Source organism: Ursus americanus, chromosome 5 (genome assembly GCF_024610735.1).
Source record: "Ursus americanus isolate L20-20 chromosome 5, mUrsAme1.1.p, whole genome shotgun sequence".
NCBI lineage: Eukaryota > Metazoa > Chordata > Mammalia > Carnivora > Ursidae > Ursus > Ursus americanus.
In genome coordinates, this window is record NC_142131.1 from 43,137,667 (window position 1) to 43,158,667 (window position 21,001).

Consider the following 21,001-nt stretch of genomic DNA (forward strand, 5'->3'; position numbering starts at 1 on the left):
ATCTTAGTCCACGGACTTGGGTGAGCAAGAAATACTACTTGATTTCATTTCAGTGAATGAATTGCGGCTCCGTGTCTCCCTAGGGTGTTGGGAATTTCCATCTTTGTCATTATTAGCACATCCTCCTCCCGCCCAAAGTCAAGCTTCTCTCGTCTGTCTGAGCCTGAGCACGTGACCTGTGTTGTCCAATCGGTGATTCCTTACGTTTGTCCGCCCTTTGCCTCCTCGTCTTGCGTGCGATAAACCGCTAATATAAGCTGAAGTTGGGAACCCGGTTTGGGGTCCTACTTCTTTAAGCTCGCTATGTAGTTTTTGTGTCTAAAAAGAGCCCGTTCTTCTAATGTCTCATTATTACCTACTCAAATGGCTGCAAACAACAAGTACTGTCCTTTTCCTGATCCCAGGGACCCTCTCTCCACTGGCCTTTAGAGACTCCTCTCTCCTTCCTTCCATATTTTGTTCTTCATTGGAATTAAAAAAAAAAAAAAAAAAGACTAGAGGTGATTATGACTGTTTGTTCCCCCTCTCCCCTTCACAAGAATCCTGCCTATTACTTGAAATGCGGAGAAGAAAACGTTATAGGAAACGAAAAAACAAAAACAAAAACCAAGAAGGCAGTTGCTGTTCCTGGGAGAGAAAGGATGGACAACCCTGAGTCAGGATCTGGAAAGGAAGAGAGAAGTAGAAATTTCACCTTCCTCTTCAAGCTGGCACTGGGCAGTGCGAAGATGCAGGAGAACGGACTCTGGTAAGAATTCGTAAGCCTTGCTGCCTTTCTCACGTTTGCTAATATCTTATCTGCAGGCTCCGGAGTGAGTGGGGTTTTAGGCAGAGGTTGTAGCCCCAGTAGCTACTAGAATTTGGAAAGACTTTCCATTAATTTTAGTTTCCCCTTTGCTGTTTAAGAGAACTGGTAGCAGTTTACTGGAGAATCCCTGGGAGTCCCGTCAGCCCTGAGTGGGGCTCTACTTCGTGGATAGATATGGGGGCTTCTGATTTGGTGTGGAATTATTTGACACGAAGCTTCCCAAACAATCCATTTTCCATTGTCCTGGTTGACTGCAAATTAGACTCTGATTTCTGGCTGGCATCTTGATGATGCATCCCGACGAGGGTGCCACGGCAGAGGCCCAGGTGTTTCAGGTGTTGGCTCTGGAGTGGTTGCAGCTATAATGGAACCAATTTAGTGGACTTGTTTATGGTCTTTGTTTCTTTCCTCAACCCAGATAGCCCTAGAGAGAAACAGAAGGTTCTCCAAGAGCATTTTGTAATTCTTCCTCTCATTTTGCTTAGGTTCTTAGCACCATGGCCTTATATGGACTCTTTTTCTTTTGCAAGAGAAACAAAAGTGTTTCTTCTATCAATGCAGACCTCAAGAGAACTGCTGAGTTCAGGGCTCCAGGGAAAAGGCAAGCCAAGCCGTTCTGCCAGAATCATTCCCAGGCCTGCCCTTGAGCTCGGCAGTGGCATTCAAAGGGCATGCTGATGAGCAAAGACACTTCTAAGGTTTTTATTGTTCAAAACCCACCCACAGAGCTGAAGAGCTGATGACAGCTAGGACCTGGCGCAGGGGCCTATGGGGAAGCCATGCATAGCATTGCTTCAAGGGCGGTCCAAGATGGGGGTGTAAGTATCCAGGGCTAGTGCTGTCCGCATGGAAGGGCTGAGGCCTTTGTGGTGCCCCTCGGACTCTGGGAGAAACTGGAAATCTCTGGCTGGCGTGAAGCACACCTGGCTTTCAGAGGCCTGATCTGGGCATACACTTCAAGTAGTCTGAGCTCTGTTTTTGGTTTTTCTTCTAAGAACTGCTTCACCTGTTGGGTAGTTGGTTTATTGTTTGTTTGGTTTTTTTGTTTGTTTTACGTTTTTGTTGTTTTGTTTTTAATTTTGTAGAAGTAATACAGGTACATTATTTAAAAAGTCAGTTCTGACCTGATCCATTATGATGTGTATGTTGGCTTGGGCTGCCCTAAAAAAAATACCACGCAGATCGAGTGGCTTCAACAACAGAAATTTATTTTCTCACAGTTCTGGGGTCTGGCAGTTGAAGATCAATGTATCAATAGGTTTGGTGTCTCCTTAAGCCTCTCTTCTTGGCTTGTAGATGGATGCCTTCTCCCTGTGACTTCACATAGCCTTTCCTCTATGTGTCCCCATCCCAGGTGTCAGTGTGTAACTAGTCTCTCCTTATAAGGATGCCGATCAAATTGGGTTAGTACTACATATATGACCTTACCTTTTCAAATGCCCTGTCTCCAAATAGAGCCACGTTCTGAGGTATTGGGGGTTAGGGCTTCAATACAGAGATTTGGTAGGGGACACCATTCAACCCTTAACAGCCAAAAAAAGGAAATCCTTTACCTGTCTGCACCGATTTCTACCTCCTAAAAGCTTAGACCCCCGTTTAATTTTTCTCCCTGCTTTTACTGCCATATTTGTAAATGACTTGTTTATACCACTACTTGCCTTTCTGATTTTAGGTAACTTCTTACAGATGAGGCTTTCCCCTCAGATCCCATCCTCACATGTTCTCTTAAAGTCTTCTACTAGAATTCTATCACAAGTTCTGGTTGCATTATTATTAAAAATTTGCATTGTCATGGTCCTACAAAAATAAATTATAGCCAATCCGTGTCATTTATTATAATTACATTTCCATTTTTATGTAACTTAATTCCTCAAGGTCATAATTATTTCATTTTCTTATTACTTTAGTTTGCAACATCCTTACTCCTCCTCGCCCCGTGCACTCCACTGAAACAAGCCTACATTTATTGTGGGTGACCACGTCAGGAGGCGTTGGCTTTCACAGTCTCCCATGCCTGCTCTATCTGGGATGGTGTTTCCTAGGCATATGGCTCTAAGATCTTGTCTTGACTGCTGTCTTTGAATCTTTGTTCAGCACCCTCCTGGACAGTCACTTTCCTACCGCCTCTGCTCGATCTGCCATTTCCTGGATCCTAATGTGTTCCATTGGCTTAATTTATCTCTTACTTTGCTTAGTTTGGTATAGGTCATGTACTAGTAGCTTCCTGAGAAAGGAAGCGTAGCAGGTAAGTTTATAAAACTTATAATATGAAAAGTTTTCTTTTTATTTTACCCTATCTGGATGATAGTTCAGTAGAGAATTATGAGTTTCTTAACTAGTTGGACAAGCAGATTACTTTGGGGGAAAGCCCCAGATATGTGCGAATGGAGGGTCACTTTGGAAAATGGTGGGATCCTGGAAGGCTTGGAATGACTTTGAACTTATATGTCAGTGTGGATAGCCCATTTGCAGACCACTTATTTACCTGATAATTTCCCCTAGGAACCTTCCCTGGCTCCCAACTCGTTTGTCCATTACCTCGAGTTCCTCTGAAACACCCCCTGGAAAGATTTTTCTCCTTTGTGCATACCCCGTAATTTGCAGTTTGGTTTGCTTCCGCTTAGTACTGATGATCCTTGGTGATCATTCCCTTGTTGGCGTCTGTATGAAGTGTTTTATATTGCTGTTTTGGGAAGGCCAGAGCATGTCATCAGAACTCAGTAGCCGTTAAATTTAGCTTAGTGCCCTGCACTGGGGGATTCTCAGGCTGCTCTGGGCCTCGTGGAAGTATTTCGTTTGTACACACTAAGAACATCCTGAGAGGTCCGCCCCTCATGCACCATTCACAATAGGCTTGCCTTTTAAATAGCTTTCCATTTGATTTGAAAGAGCATAGTCCCACACAGTTTTTCAAATGCATGGAAAATCCCTATCATTTTCCTGTCTGCACCTTCTTCTCAGGCAGCCCACATAATTCTTTGCTGCGTGTGAAAGAGAGATGGATGGGGAGCAGGAGGGGGGAAGGTCGCAGATGACGTTTGGGTTCTGCAGTGGCCTTTCCTGCTTAACTGCTCTGTATGAGGTATACTCCTTCCCCTAGGAGTGAAGGAATAATGAGCGAGCACAACTGTACTCCACACTAGCGTCACCACCCCCACTGCCAAATCCGTGCACTCTGCAGGCACTTCCTTTTGTGTTCATGAAACACTTCTAACAAAAAAGGAATTTAAAAAGGAACACGGGCTCATTGTCAAAAATCTGTAGAGAACCAAAAAGCATAAAAAGGTAGAAAGAAAAGAGACTCCGAGTACCACACCCGGAGCCAACCACCGTTCATACTTTGTCGTGTTACCAATGAAAGATTTATTTATTAATTCATCAAATATTTATTGAACACTTATAGGATACCGGGCCTTATTCTAGTTCCTGCAAATACAGGTGTAAACAGACAAGGTCCTTGCTCTTGTGAAAATGCACATTCCTTTCCCAGCACGTCCACCTCTGCCCACACCGACACTTGTTCTGTACTTAGTTAGGCCTAGGCTGAAGTCGAGTGTTGATGGATGTCCTGTCGGAGATGTCTCCAGACGTTCTATCCCCTATAGTCCTAAATGATGGAGGAAAGACGTTAGAGTTCAAAGCCGGTGGGAATTCTTGAGACGTCTTTGGTGCAAAAAGGTGATTTTATGAAAGCATGGGGACAGGACCGTGGGCAGAAAGAGCTGCACCGGGGTCATGAGGAGTGGCCCATTATATACTTTCAGGTTGGGAGGCAGTTAGGAATAGCGTATCTCTAAGGAATTTTGGAAGCAAGGTTTCCAGGACCTTGAGGGGGCTAGCTCTTGTTAGGAAAAGGTCATTTATTACTAATAAAACCTTAGTCATGGGGTGCCTGGGTGGCGCAGTCGTTAAGCGTCTGCCTTCAGCTCAGGGCGTGATTCCAGCGTTCTGGGATCGAGCCCCACATCAGGCTCCTCCGCTATGAGCCTGCTTCTTCCTCTCCCACTCCCCCTGCTTGTGTTCCCTCTCTCGCTGGCTGTCTCTGTCAAATAAATAAATAAAATCTTAAAAAAAAAAACACTTAGTCATGAGACCCTTCAGATGTATCTTGGTGGGCGATATGCTTGGGGAATGATTGCCAATGCATACCTTGGGGGGTTTAGAGATAAAGGAAGTTTCTAAAAGAGTGTTCCTACGTTAATGTAGACTTATAGGATCCTGGGAAGGGAGGTGGTGGGCTAGGATTGCCTTTTGCCCTTAGCAAAGTATTAACATTGGGGCAGTTGAGTCCCTAGAGGAATGTCACTCTGCCTGTTTCAAGAACTTGTCAATGGGCCATAGGTAGTAAGGAAATTTCAGAATTTCTCTTCTGCCTTTGTTTCCCAGATCACTAAACAGCCCCGCCTCCTCGCAGCTCTTTAGGCTGGGTTAGGGGGTCCTCCTCCTGTCTTGATGCAGGCTGCTTCTTGCCTGACCATGCAGTGATAGGCACCCTGCTTTGAAGTAGAAAGGTCCACACATGGTGTTGGTTGAACATCTGACCAGCCATTACATCCTTTAAGGACCGACAAGGATTTAGGGTGAGTCCATCACTGACAAATAGAGGGATTTTTGTGCTGGTGGTGGTTTCTTTCAAGTAAGCTACTGGACTAGTCCTTAGGTTCCTGTAAGCACACCCTTAGTTATATCTGCTAGTGTAGACATGAACTCTGTTCCGTTTGTTTATAGATTGGTTTCACAGCTTTTATTTAGTACCAGTCACTTTGCTAGACCCCGGGATGGCAGAGGTGAGAGAGAGCAGAGCAGCTCACTCTCTGAGAGAGACGAGATGCCTGGTAAGCAGTTGCGGCGCAGTGGGCTAGGCGCCCTGACCCAGGTAGAAAACGGCCACTGGATGTGGCTGCGGTCCGGGGACAGGTAATCAGCCCGGGGAAGTCTTTCTGGAGGAGAGGGTGTCCGAGCGGTGTCTTGAAGCCCATGAAGCATCTGAAAGATGGGGCGGCAGTCCAAGAACAAAGCGCATGCTAATGTGAAGGAGCAGTGGAGGGCCTGGTGCGGAGGGACAGCCCGCACTGGTGTGGCTGGGGCGCCTGCAGGGAGTCACGGTGAACGACGAAGCTGGGCGCTGGGACTGATGCCAGGCTCTGACCGGCTCGTTTCTGCTCTGCCCAGAGGTTTAGAGCTCGTCCTGAAATTGTCCAATAGCTGTTGAAAACGCTTTGAGGCAGTGGCAGGATCAGCACATGATGAGGAGTAGGCAGGGAAGAGAAGTGCTTACACTAGTTCAGTGGAGAGAGAGAGGCCTGGGGGAGATCAGGGAAAGAGAAAAGACTGAAGAGACACTGTTATCGAAAACTGACCTCGGAGCCCGGAGCCGAAATACAACACAAAGCCTGAGTTTGGGGATAAAGAGGAACGCTAGTTGTATTACTTTGCCGGGCAAAGGAGGCGGCGGCAGGCTAACGCCTTCAGAACTGCAGACCGGCCCCGGGTAAAAGGCTCTGGGGTTTTATAGGAAAACGTGGGATCTGTGTTATCCAGTAGGAATCCGGGACGTGCTGCGAGCTGCGCCCGCCGAGTCTTCGAGGTGGGCTCATGACTAGCAGGCACGGGCCGGCAGGCCGAGTCTTGTCACTAAGTAGACAGGGAGGCCAGCGAGATGTCAGTATCCACACCCAGCTCCTGGAACAAAGGATTCCGCCCAAAAACAACGGAAGGGGAGGTGGAGGCTCCAGGAGCAAGGAAGAGAAACATTTGTTCCATTTAGAATCAAGTTTTGCTGAAGCATTAGTGTGTCCCTCTTAATTTCCACCCACCTCCAGGTTTCTATAGCAGTGTCAATGTTAAGGAAGGAGAAGCAACAGAAATTCAGGGCTGGCTGAATGTAGGGGGCCGAGGGTCGGGCGGAGCCCCTGGTTTCTGATTGGACAGTGGTGATGTGGCCTCCAGCCGGACTGGTGATGCTGGTGAGATGAGACTGATGGAAGTGCTCACCCAAGAGATGCCTAGTCCAGAAGGATCAAGGTGAATACAAGACTGGCAACGGCCCCTCTGAAACCGGGAAAGCCAGGAAGGAAGAGTTCACATGTAATCCAGCCAAGAGCAATTCCCTCAGTGTAATAGGGGCTGCAGAGAGCTGCCAGTGGGTCTCGGGCCAGGCTGTCGTGCTGGTGAGCTGGGACAGCAGGGAGACTGCGCTCACCAGAGGAGAACCTAGTGTTGGGGGGAAAGTCGCTGTTTTGTTTTGACTTCATTATGAGACAGAATTGAGGAAAAACAGCAAGTAGAGAAGGTAAGGGTGAAGGTTGACTGGAAAGGGTAAGAACGAAACAGGGTCCCTGGGGAAAGATACAGGACACAGACCAGAAGTTCTCAACTCAGGGTTGCGGCTTTCCTGAGAGACGTTTTGGAAATGTGTGGGACAGTCTGGAGGATCGCGATGATTTGCTAGGGGATTAAGGCACTGAGTGGGCAGAGCCCTGGGAGGTTACATTCTGGGATGGGCAATATAGGGGAGGACGTTTCTATATCCTGGACAGCTTTCAAATGACCTGCCAAATGGGACGGTGAAAAACCTGTTTAGAATCATCTGAGCCTGGCACCCAAATCTGGTTTTCACATAAACAAAAAAGAATTTTTATGCAACATTAATATAATTTTTCCAAAGATTCAACTGTTGTATAAAATGAGGGGAAATTATACTGTACTTTATTGAGAGTTTTAGCAAGGGCTTATCATTTGGGGGATGGTGTTTTTGCCCGTCCCGTTTGAGTACCAATACCAAATACCTTTATTAGCCTGCACATGCACAGAGATCATGTGTTGACTCTACAGCCAGGTGCAAGCGTTTGTGTAATTAATTGTGTATTCAGTATAGTAAGGCCAGAACTTTTACGTACTGAAATGTTCACTATTACCCTTTAATTTCCTTTTTCTTTTATAATTACAGCATTAACTCAATTACAATGTAAGTAGGTATCTTAGGTAGGTTCATTGCTCAGTAGTAAAGAGCAAGAGGTTTACGAAGTATTTTTTATAAAATGAGGCCATTGGATCTGATTCAGTTGAGAATCATCAGCAAAGGTAGAAGCACGTAGCAGGAGAAGCCAGTGGACGTTGCTTCCAGAAGGTCGAAAAAGTGGCCGAGATACATGTGAGTAGAAGTAGGGAGGACATGGAGTTGGGGAGTTATCCTGTGCCTTATCCTTTGTCAGGTTGGAAGTTAGGATGTGTTTAGAGTGAAGGGAGTGAACTTAATAAAAGTGACATAAAAGAGAGAGGGAAGTCTAAAAGAGTCTCTTGGGGGAAATGGCGCAGCAGATCATGGGAACACTGCCAGGCAGTGTCGAAAGCCCAGATGTGGTTGGAAACCGTGGATTTGTCCAGAGCCTCCATCTGCACTGTGGTGTGACCTTTGCCAGAGGAGCTCAGCAAGAGTTCTTCTCTGTGGGAGCAGAGAAGGAGCAATGCTGAATTAATCCCGGGTTGGATTTTCCCAAGCAGGAATGACAGAAGAATAAAAGGTCAAAGATATTACGTGTATTAACCAGCAGACCGAGTGGTATAGCAGTGAACCATGGTTAGAGCCAAAAGCGACGGCTAAGAAACTCTTATGACCTAAAGGCCCCTGGTCAACACCAGGTCAGCACCAACAGTGGCACGTCCTTCCTCTTTCTATTCCAGAAGTGAGATCAGCTTTATTCCCTACTTGGTTTGTTACTTGGGGGAGCTCTTTTAAAATATTTTTCTCTGTTTGGCCAAGTGAAATTTTTGGCGCTGGCTTTCGTGGGCTGCCATTCTCCCAGGCTGCCATAAAGAAAAAATCCAGCGTTGACAACACCCGTGGCCTCCTATTGTAAACTGTGGTGGACTTTGCTAAGCCGAAGGCAAGTGTTAACCAATCCGGAGGGAGAATAGCCCTTTGGTGAGAAGATCAGTAAAAACTAAGCTGCAAATAAGAGGTATAGCTAATGGAAACCTCTTCTTTTGAAAAGTTCTGTAAATTCCCACATGTACTCTGAAGAGTTGGACTCTAGAAAAATCAAGAGGGACCACGTTTCTCATTTAAATTTTCATCCAAATTTTAATTTCCAAATGTTGAAACCTTATTTTTTCTCAGACCCCCACATCTCTTTTATTGGGGGAGGGGTGCCCTGGGGGTGGGCCCAGGGCCTTTTCACTGAGCCATTTGTTCATGGGAGCTGCTCCCAGAGTCCCATCACACCAGGGAGTGTGAGCAGGCTGGAGCAGGGCTCCATGCACAGGGCCTGGAAAAGTCATCCGCCTGGAAGGCCAGCACTACAGTGGCTGGGGTCTGCGGCCGCCCAGTCTCACTGGTGAAACCACACTCTTCCAGTGCCCTGGCGCCATCCAGAAGCTGGTCATCCTTGTAGAGCAGCTGCATGTCGGGGTACACTGCTTGAGGGGGCCCTCGACGATGCGCTTCGGCTCCAGCACCACGCTCCACGACTTGGCCTCTGTGATGATGATGGTCTTGTATCATCAGATCATGAGGAACACATCCTGAGGGGCGGTGGGCCAGTGGGAGGGGAGAGCCCTAGACCCCACCTTGCAGAGCCTGCCACCCCGCCTGCCCCTCTATACCTTCCATCACCACCGCCCGCCCCTCAGCCCAGCCTCCAAATGTTGAAGTCTTAAGTGTTAGCCTCTAGCTGCATAATACAAATCCCAGCCTGTTCCTCTCTGCTCCTTAACTGCAGAGGAAACAAAAAAGAGTACAGGAAAGGAAGAGGGTCGCCATCTGATGGCTGAATTTAGGTTTGGGGACTAAAATAGAGAGTGAGGGGAGAGTTGGCTTACCAGTAGAGTTACTGGAAGCTGAGGACACTTGGCAGTTGGCAGGCAGCTCAGTGACATTGGGAATGTCAGGGGCTCTGGGGTGGGGTGGGGGTGCACAAAGTTGTGGGAATTGATAGGGGATGCAGACCGATGTGGAAACTGATACTAAATGGCTACAGGGTCTCAGTGAATAAGGTGCTAGGGATTCCTGCCTTGAAGGATCGTGACTAAAACCAACATGAATTAATGTCAAGAGTGTATCGCAAAGTGGGAAAAGGGTTTGAAGAGGAAATTCACAGAAGGAAAAACCCAAATGGCTAACAAGTATATGAACAGTTACATAAACACTAATAATCCTAGAACTGCAAATAAAAATGAGTCGCTTGAGACTGGCAAAAATGAGACCTTGAAATAAAGCATTGGCAAGGACCTGGAAGAGCGGGAGCCCTCAGACATTGCTAATGGACGCACAGACTGGTAAAGCCGTTCTGGAAAGTGATTTGGCAGAACTTAATGGAACAAACATGAGACTGCTCTGTGACCAGGGATTGTTCTGTCGACATAGACCCAAGAGAAAGCCCTTTAAAGTTTCATTAGGGACATCACCAAGGAGATCGTCATGCTGTTGTTCGTGATAGGGAGAAGTTGGAAACCTTCTAGGTGTCTGTCACTAGGGGAGTGTGTGGCAAAATGGTAGAGGCACATTGGTCTGCTCTTCTGTGCTTAGAAGCAGGACCTAGATGTGCTCAGGGTGGAAGGATAGATTTTTTAAAAATAGTGCTGAGTGAAAAAACCAAAGCCAAAGAAAGAGAACAATACCATTCACAATGTGAAACACACACAGTCACGGTAAATGGCCCCGAATACTTCGCAAAGATGCTGTATTCATTTAGGAAATTAGATCAGTGGCCATAACAGAAGCACTCCAGATGATCACAGATTAATCTAGATAGAATTTTTTCTCCTGTAAAAACTCAGGTGGGCAGCCCCCAGTGGCTCGTGGCTCAAAATCACTGAGGACCCAACTGCTTCTATCCTTGTGCTTTCCCACCTCAACTCGTGGCTGTTAGGTCAGGGTTCTCTGGGGCTGCTGGATCTCCTACTGCATCCTCACAGTCAGGGCCGTGGGAAGGAAGAAGAGGAATGAGAAGTAGCGTTTCTGCCTATAGGGCAGCCTAGAAGTTGGCACATCACTTTGCCCGTGTCCCATTGCCCAAATTAGTTGGTGGTGTCAGCCTAACAGTCTGCTATAAGTTCTGTTAGCGTGTAAGGGGGACAAGAAGCAGTGTCTGCCACAAACAAGTATGTAAGTAATGCATATCAGGCACATTGCGCGGGGGCCTGAGGAGGAAGGAGTGGAGATCAGGAGGAAAGAGGAAGGACATTTATATGAAACAAGAAAGAGTCCTTGTGTGGGTTCATGATGACAGTGTATCATGAACTGAGACCTATGACTAAGGCATTCCTCTGCACCTGAGGTTCATTAGAAAAAAAAAAGAGAGACAAGGAATGGAAATGAAAGGATGGGAAGGGAGAGAGGAAGAACAGGAAAGAAAGAAGGGATGGCAGAGGTTCCAGTAACGTGGAATGTTCTCCGGGGAGCAGTGTGGGGGACTCATCACTTGTGTGCGGGTGAGTTGCAGCTATTCCAGGACTGGAGGGCACTTTTATCTCATGAAACCACCAAAGAGAAGCAGCGTTGGTCTCTAATGTCCTAGGTCAGCTTGTCTCCGTTTCCCTGCTGCTCCCTGAGAAATTCCAATGGCTTGAGTGCACGGAGAGGCAGTTACATGGAAGGTTGGGGTGGGGGGAGTTTTCCAAGGCTGAGAATTCTGTGGGTCAGTGAGCTGTCCATTGTCGTTTGCAAACCCCAGCAAAACAGAGAGATGGGCAGTGGGGCCGAACTCTGATGCTGCCGTGCTCTGGGGAGAAAGGAAAGAGGAGGAAGAAGCAGGCTCACCAGGCTGCAGACTGTTTGGTGGGAAGACACTGACTTGGGTTGAGAGATGAGCAAATCTCATTTGGCTTTTGCCCTGGAGAAGAGGCCTCAGTGATTATTCTGTAGTTAACTCAGAAGTGGCTGTAGTGAACATCTATATGTATTATGGAGGTCAGTTATTTTGTATTTAGATGACTCCTGTCAGTATCCTTGGTAGAATAGAAAGAGACTATGAACAGCTTAGAAACAATACAGATACAATACAGTCACATTTTTGCTTTAATACTTGTAGATCAATAGTCTTAGGCTGTCACTTAGCCTTTTAAAGCCCCCCCCCCCCCTTTCCTCACTGGTACAAGGAACCTAACAGTAGTCCCCTAGCCGGGCTAGTTAGGCTACTGTGGGTAATGTCCATAAAGTGTCCGCAATGCCTGGCTTACAGAGGTGTCCGACAATTATTAACATTATCCACTAACTATTGGAATAGGTCTTTTACCGTATAAATGTTTAGTTGGTCACTTGGTTAACTCTTCGGTTCACCATATTTCTTTGCTAATAAGTGTGTGTGCATGTATGGAGAGGGAGGGACAGCATTACCATCGCATCTTCCATGTGCATATAAACTGCACATCTTTAATTTTGTTAATCCTTTTGAACCTGCAAATCCGTCCTTTTGTCCATTGTTGAAACAGTTGGTTCTGGAAAACATGACAACATAAGCCACAAAGAACAAGCGGGGGAGGGGGGTGGCAGGGACACACGAAGGCAGGTGACGTGGGGAGAAGGCTTTGTTTTGATCAGGTAGTCGGGCAGCCTTCCAGTCTTCGGTTCTGCCGTCATAAAAGAAATGCCACTAAGAACCTTTGAAACTGCTGCCGGAAAAAAAACCGTCAGTGGAACACAATCTTGAACTTGGAGGAATCTTCGCTGTCCAAGAGAACAGTCCTGCTGTTTTCTGGGAACACACACCAAAGTAGAACACGGGGCAACATGCCAGTTTATCCAGAATGAAGCTCTGTACTCAGGGAGAGCCGAAGCGAGGCTGCACCGAGCTCAAGGACCACAGTAATCTCCACTGAGCTCAGATTCCACACATCCTGATAGGGAAACCGGTAGTTTTCAGTGAATGACTTTCAGCATATACTTCCATCCCAAATTGAAAAAAATCTAATAATAGCAAGGAGACTTCTCAACTCGCTGGGATTTCCAGGAGATAATTACCCCCCTGGAGGATTAAACGTATCATCTTCATTTCTTGCTGTGTAAGACCTGATTGTCTTTGAATTGCCACCATTGCTCTGTTGGTGGCTCTAAGCCCTGACCATAGCAAGGAAGAATATATTTATTGTAAAATCTTGCATATTTTTAATGGGTCTCCTTAACACAAACTTATTTCTTAAGGATAGGATAATACTCCTAGAAATCCGGGAGCCCCTTTGCAACCTTTAAACTGAACCTCATTTCAGCCCAGTACGTTTTAAAGAAATGACACACACTCCTAGAAGAGGAGATACATAATGATCATTTCTTCATAAAAAGAATATAGATTAATGGTATACAAATGTTCTTGCTCACTTCTAGGACAAGTCTGTAGATGAGTTTTGTACGTTGTACGCAAGGAAAACTATATAGATAATTTCTTTTTGCCTTGGCATTCAATCATGACATTTCCTTTTATGCAGATACTTGTAACATCTACTCCTTCGTCTCTTTTATATAATCTCTTTTTGTTCTTTAATCTTAATTCTCCTATTTTATAGAATATTTGATTTTATGAGCTGCCTGGGATATTCCTGGAAATCTAGGTGTTTTAAGATTAGTTGAATAAACCCTTTGTTCCCTGGGTGAAATGAGGTCTAATCCCTTAACATACCATTACCACATGCAGACATTTGCCACAATCTTCAGAAACTTCTTGTTTTCCTTATGTTCAAGTTGCTTCTTTCTCTGAAAGCTACCCTGTCCCCTTATCCTTCACCATCCTGTTCTGGCTCAAGTAGTGGCTTTATCGTGCCTAGATTACACAGTCTCTGCCCTGCCACCCTCTCCAGCCAAATTTCCCTCCCATTTAATCCCCAAAGTGATGCCAAATCAGCTTTCTTTATAGACAGCTCAAGGCCTCCTCGGTCACTCTCTGCTGTGGCTGAAAGCTAAGGTTATGTTCATTCAGTCCCAAACTCTAATCAGAAGTGAGTGGCTAAAAGCCCAAGGCCAGTGTGACCAGCCTCCCAGGCCATTAGGCCCAGCCAGGTGACTGTAGGGTGTTTTCTTCTGGGGTGATTTGGACTTTCCTTATTGAGACCAAGTAGACATGACTGAGCTTTTATTCCCTAGGATTGTTGTCTTATCTGCCTAGTCTCAATCATAGGACAAAGGCTCCAGGAGGTAGCATGTTCATTATTGGACATGGTAACAACCATTGATGCTTTGGTCTGTTTGATATGAGAAAGGGATTACAGATCCACCCAAGGACCATGGAAGAGAAGCATTTTCAGATAGAAAACAACAAAAATAGTTTGCTGTACTACCTGCTCTTTACCTGGTGCCCTTGACGGGGCGTTCGCTTGGGATCTCCATTAGCTAACCTCTGCACGCTGGCCAGCTCGGGATGACGCTTACCAAGCCAACGTTGTGTGGTCTGCTCGTTTTCTAGGGCTGCTGTAACCAAGTACCAAAGCTGGGTGGCTTCCAACAACATAGATTTATTTTCTCAGAGTTCTTGAAGTCTGGAAGTCTGAACTCGGGGTGTCAGCTGGTCCATGCTCTCTCTGAGGCTTTACAGGAAAATCATGGCTTGCATCTTCCTAGCTCCTGGCAGTTTGCAGCCATCTGTGGCATTCACTGCTTGCAGATACATCCCTCCACAGTGTGCCTCTGCCCAGCCCGGAGCCATCCTCTCCCTTGTGTCTCTGAATCTCCACATGGCCTTCTCTTCTCTTAGAGGCACACCAGTCACGTTAGATTGAGAGCCTGTCCTACTCCAGTATGACTCCATCTTGACTAATTACACCTGCAAAGACCTATTTCCAAATATAAGGTCAGATTCTGAGGTATTGGGGTTAGGACTTCAGCATATGTTTTTGGAAGTACATGATTCAACCCATAACATCGGGGATAAATGTAGGTTCATGTCTCCCAAGTGCCCTTAGATACTCTGGGCAGGAGGAACTGCTTTAGTGGCGATGACAGTGTTGGGTGGCATCAGGGTGTTGGAGAGAGCACATGTCCTCACCTCTCCGGGGCTCAGAAATCACCCTTTGCTCCCTGCTGTGTTTGTCTGCCAGCTGGCCCGTGCCACAGCCAGTGTCCTGACAAAGTTTCTGTCTGTGTTTGTAGAGTGAGCAGTCAGCTGCCTCTGTGCCATGAAAATGCTTGCAGATCTGCCAGGAACAAGAATGACAGGCATTTTCCACAGAAGTTTCTCTTCCTCAGTCAAGCCAGGAACTGTTTCTAAAGGCACCGTAGAGGCACTGAATTCCTGAGTGATCTGTCTCTTTGTAGGGAGCCAGATTTGCCATCAAGGGCCAACTTCCTCTACCCAAGTTTCCAGGGCCCATCCCTCCCAGGCTGAGTCTAGAAGAGCGCTTGGCCGGAGGCTGGCTTCAAGTGAGAAGCAGGCAGCGCACTTCTGCCTGCAGATCCTACCACAAGGTCATCCATGGGATGTTGGTGGGGTTGGGAGAAAGTAGAGGGGACTGAGCAGGGCTCAGGTTTGCCCTTGACTCCCTAATGAGGAGCAAGTGGGCGGAGAGGGTGGGCAGGCCCAGAGTGCTGGCAGCCGGCAGCAGTTGGACTTCTGCCCAGCTTCCCAGCTGCCACTGCTCCACTCCCTGGTGGCAGCTGCCTGGGTCCTCCTTTGGTGCAGCAAGGGCATGCAGAAGGCCAAAAACAGGGAGCTCTGTGGGGCTAGCCTAGGGCACAACTGAGGAGATGCAGTGTGTCAGGGGTGCCTTACCACACACCCTCCCTCTAGCACCCTCGGGGCCTTCGCATGCCTCGGCCCATCTCAGCAAGACCTTGCCCTTACTTGGCTGGCTCTCGCCATCCGGCTACCATGCGGATAGACACGAAGTAAATCTGGGCTCCGCCCTTAACATTTATCTCGAAACAAAAATTCAACAAGAAAGTCTTGGAAAAACTCTGGCTCTCCTGAAATCTTGAATCAGGTGGCAAAGATGGGTAGCAAAAACAGCAACAAAATGTCTAAAAACAAATCTTAAGGATTCTCTCCCTGGCTGATGCCCCCATGCTCTCTTTTCTCCTCTCCCCCTTCTCCAGCTTTTAAATCCAGTGCTTTTGCAGATCTCCGCCATCATATGACAAGTAATCTTTTTTACTCTGCCTTATCATAATTATGCTTCTGGACCCTATACTTTTTATTATCAAAACAAAGGCAGCAGAGCAGTGTGAACGGAGGTCTTCTTGTAGAAGGCTTGTAGGGGAAATATTTATGGAATGATTTGGGTCCATACTGCACTCCCAAAGAATCCTGAAAATCTTTCATTCCTCAATATGTTGGAAAGTGAATCTCTCATACGGGAATTCCGGGCACTGTAATAGGTTGGAGGAGGGACAGCGGGGTTGGCAGGGTGAGGAGCTGGAGCAAGTGGAGAGTTGGGTGAGCGAATTATCCATCCCCTCCCAGCATAGCGGTAGTGCCTGATGATGGCTCTGCCCTTCATCGACGTTTCTGGTTGAGGACCCTCACTCCCTGCTCTCCCACACCCTGTGCCCAGGGTGACTTAAAGCACCCAGCTTCAGGCTGAGTTTCATGCCTCCAGAGTTGCAAACTGGTTCTAACTGTGGTAGGAGATACGACGCTACTAGTCTAGACTGCAGTCATCATCATCTCCCCAAAATGTCCTGGTTTACTTGTATCTAATTTCATCTGCAGGCAATACAAATACATCACTGAAGAGTTAATGCTTTTAGTTTCTTGTTAAAGCCCAAAGGAGGCAAATCCCCGAAAGTGAATTTTTTCTTCCATTCTTACTTAGAAGCCAGCTCTACCTCAGAGTTCAAGACTGTTCCACTCCTACACATTCTGCCATGAGTTTGTAAATCTTCAAGTTGTTCAAAAGACACAGTCTCTTTGGTTCTACTGTACTGCTTTGAGATGGAGTGAGCTGGCGCTGGGGGTGGGGCGTGATGAGTGGGTGGGAGGACAGAAGAGAGGGTGGTAGTCATGAGTACACAGTGTTCCCAGCCCCAGAATTCACCTCTGCATTGTGAAGTTCTGAGACAAAACTGAAATCATTCATACCTGAGAAACCGAGACTTGCTTGGAAACGTTCAGAGTTCGCACTTGATTAGCAGGGTTGGGAAGCTCGGCCCTCCAGTAGGGGAGACATGGATCCTATTTCAGGACAAAGAATGCAGTTTGCTCTTGGTGGTTCTTCCTATTTGTAGTAGTTATTTTTATTTTGCGCACTTTTCTTTTCATCTTACTTCGTTGTAGTTGGCAAAGCCTGTTGCTCCCCTTTCAGTGACCAGATGTCTATGGAGAACATTATCCTAAATTATTGACTAGTACTAGCATCCAGAACTTCTTGTCTCCTTCATTTATCTAAGACAGGCTTTCCTGAAAGAAGGTGTTGATGAGGTGAACTGGCCAGTGACTAGTTCAAGGACCTTTTACACCGCAATGGGCTGGTGAGCAAGGGAAGGGCAGGTGAGCAAGGGAACGGCCGGACGGGTGGTTCCTGGAGTAGGGAAGTAGTGATAGCTCCTGATCTCCTCCTGCTGCTGGAACCGCAGCCAAGGTCACCGCTCTTCCAGACGCACAGCCAAAGCTACCCTTGCTCTCCTACCTGGCTTCCAGGTGGTCCATGCCGCGGACCCACCCACACTATCGCTTTGCTCAGAGTAGTGTGGCTGGACCACCGTCCTTCAGTCTGATTAGTGCAGATGTAATCCTCACCGGGATGTGACCAGACCCTCACTAGGAAGACCACCAGTACCATGATGATGCGGAACGAATAGGGTTTGAAAACAACTTTTGCTCCAAATGCATCTTTCTGTATTCTTCTATTTTATAAACAATAAAACTGCCCAAATGTTTTCTTTTACAGTATATGTAAAATGTTATTTTTCTAGGGAGATGTATGGGAATACAGACAGTACCACTTAGATTATGATCCCTGAAATTATACTACCTTGGCCCCCAAATAATCTAGCTGGTCAGTGTTTTGTTTTTGTTTTGTTTTTTTTTTAAATTTTATTTATTTATTTGACAGAGTGAGAGAGCACAAACAGGGGAAGCAGAGAGGGAGAAGGAGAAGCAGGCTCTGCATTGAGCACGGAGCCTGATGCAGGACTCGATTCCAGGACCCTGGGATCATGACCTGAGCCAAAGGCAGATGCTTAACTGACTGAGCCACACAGGCGCCCCTAGCTGGTCAATTTTAGATAGTATCAAAGAAGAGAAGAGGAAGCATGGTCTTTGCATGGCCAGCTCTGAAAGTAAGAGTGGGATGGTCTTAAAGGGAACAAGGTTAAGTCCCTGCCTCAGTTAAACCACTGGTGCTAATTATGTCAAGCTTATGAGTAAACACCTCCTTTAGACTCTCAGCTTCACTCAGAGAAAAACTCTATTCATACAGCTAGATTCTAACCCCCTACCAGCAAGTCATCCCAATAACTGCTGGTGAGCAGTTACAAACAGCAGAATGGGGCAAGTTCAACCAGTGGCTCCTCATCCTGGGTTGTCAAGACCTACTAAAGAGGGACTTGGGGGAATCATCTCTGAGTAGAGATGCCATGCCTGAAACAATTATCTGTGCATATAAATTATGTGTTTATGTCTCATATGTATGTCAAGCTCCAGTGTTAGCTCACAGTACTGTATCATGAGCCAGTTGAACAGCCATCACTAGATTTCCTTTTATGGGTTTAGGATTTCACACACCATTTCATATTAGACTTTTAAAATTAAAGTAGTTTAAAAACAAACCGAAACAAAAAACAACCTTTCCTGATGTCTGACTCAGAGAAAAAGAATGGAAAGCTAAAAACAAGACACAATGTCAGCTGAAATAAACTTGAATGCCCACCATGCTTTTTATTCTCAGCCCTCACGCAGAAAGATCTCAGTTGTTCAATGAACCGATTAATACCAATGACTGTAATTGTCATTCAAATGATGTGAGTTCACAGGATAAAGACAAAAACAGTTTAATTCAGTGTTCCAGGAAAATACAAGTGCTCATCGGGTTGGGGGGAGGAAGACACTAACAATGCAATTATATTCCAGAAAAGTCTTTGTCCATGTGCATCTGTCTGTGGTTCTTGACTGGGAATTCTGCCTCGGAAGTGTGCCAGGGAGCTGCCATCATCCTCGGTCGGGCTTGACCCCGTGCCCTTGGCTGCCCCCACAGCAAGCCCACACCTGGATTGCGGGCCAGACGCTCGCACCCTGAGCTGCCCGCCTTGAAAGGTGTCCACGCCCAGCCTGACAGACAAAGATGCTTTACCACATTTACCCTTGGTGCTTCCTGGATCGAAACTTCGGACTGTTTTCTGACTTCATTAATAATGAAGAAGGAAAGAGAAGCTCTTTTGCTGTGAAGTTGGATGACGCTGATGAGTTTTATTTTTGTACCTCAGGATTTCTTTTTTCCTCCGTCATTCAGGAAAGCTATTAGATAGCCCTGGAAGATGTCTTTGTAAACCTCCTCGCTGTCTTCTGATACTGGATAGGAACAGTTTGAAAACAACTCCAAGGGATGAGCTCAGAAGTGGGGCGGGGGAGGGGGGTGCTGGTCGGGGTGGGGAGCCAAGCTTCCGCCTCATCACCATGTGGTGGCCAAGTGACAGCACAAGGGGGGAAGGCTGGCAGTTCTGGAGGTGGGAGGGGTGCTCAGAGCTGAGGCGCCAAGCTCCCATTACAGCTCTAGCTTCATAGCTCCCCAGCTTGAGAATCTATGACATGAAAAGCCCAAAATCCCATCTGGGAAGTAATTGCAGACCTCCTAACCAAGCCAGTTCGACCAGGTCTGGATTCTGAGGCTCAAAGATTGTTGTGGTTTATGGACCAAATGATTTTAGGGGAATTAGTGTGGGAAATAGCAGGTTGGGAAGCTGATGGAAAGCAGGTGATAGAAGCTTCTGGCATTTAAAAATGCTTGGATAAGATTGAAAAATCCCAGGGGCCAAAACAGGCTCTTTTAGCACAGTGCACCTTGTCAGCACCCAAGGGACACTCGCTTTAATCTGGGGGGTTTTCACGTTCGCTTTCTGAATGCGGTTGCAGTGACCTGAGGGTGTGTGAGTGATGTCATTTTCAGTGATGTTAAGCCACGTTTTGTGACGGTGGCCCACATTTAGTGTAGCCAGAACCACAAATGTTTCTTAGTGATACTTAGCTAGTATATAAAGGCACGTACAACAACAGTCTCTTCCACTATGGTTTTTATCTTTCCATCTAGTACCATTGAAGGTCCATTCCTGCCGTCACACCCGACTGACGGAATCTGAACACCAGAGCGTTGTGCTTCGTCTCAATCCAGCAAGCTACCAATTTCACACTCAGCCGTCCAGGCTCCCCCAGGAAGCACGCTGTGTTTCAGGATCTCTCAGTGGGAGCTCGACTGGCATTTGGGGGAAGGAGGAAGAGGAGAGCGGGAGGGGGTGGGGTTCGAGCAGTTCATGGTATAGAGCTGTCCCATGCAGTAGGAATGAGTAGCATGTCTCCCCCGCCACCTCCCCCCTACATCGCCCACATTAAATCCCTCTGCCAATACACATTTCCAGATGTCCCTTTGGGAAAGAGAAACGCAGTTAAGAAACTATATAAAAAGAAGTCAGTGAGTAATAAAACCTCAAGTGTCTTGCATAGCTGAGCATGAAGAACTGAAAAATTAGGCCAGGATGTGGCTGGATTGCATGGAGTTATCATTCTGAGTCCAGGCATTTTGCGCCCCATAGTTTCCCAGAAATTATCTTATTTGTAGTCTCGGGTAAAGAGAAGACTTAAATAAGTGAGCAGAGAGAAGTGGAGATTGGAGAGTCATTAGACCCGCGAGTGGTGCGTATCATGCTGTCCCAGTCCCTGGATCCACAAGGGACTCAGGAGACGTGCTGTGCTCTCTGCTCTTGGATTCCATGGATTGCCCAGGCACTTAAAGTAAATCTTCTCCCCGGTTTGTTTTTTGGCTTCAGCTAGTGTAAGGTGTCTCAGTTATTTTCAACCAGGAAAACTTGACTCAGAACGTAGACTTGAAAGGATAATGAATAACGCCTGATGCTGATAAAATGAGTCATTAACACAGCAAGGTCATCGAGGAAATGTCCTACAGATGGTAACCAGGTTTGCCTGGAATCTCAGTATATGCCCTTTGTCCCCCTTTTACATCCAGTGTCCCTATTTGGCGGTCAGTTATAAGGGCACCCTAGCCACAAAATGGACAACGAAGTCTTCATGAGGAAAGTTGACTTTAATACAGGGGGACTTTAGA

At 46.7% G+C, this 21,001-nt stretch overlaps 1 long non-coding RNA gene and 1 pseudogene across 1 annotated transcript in view; one reads left to right on the forward strand and one right to left on the reverse strand.

Annotated features, from left to right (window-relative positions):
- Positions 1 to 29: 29 nt before the first annotated feature.
- Positions 30 to 21,001, forward strand: part of LOC148110086 (uncharacterized) — a 145,939-nt gene continuing 124,967 nt past the window's right edge. The window contains exon 1 of the long non-coding RNA XR_015724314.1: positions 30 to 748. This is a non-coding gene — a long non-coding RNA (uncharacterized LOC148110086). The remainder of the gene's footprint in view (positions 749 to 21,001) is intronic.
- LOC123790511 (elongin-B pseudogene) lies at positions 8,985 to 9,325 on the reverse strand (annotated as a pseudogene).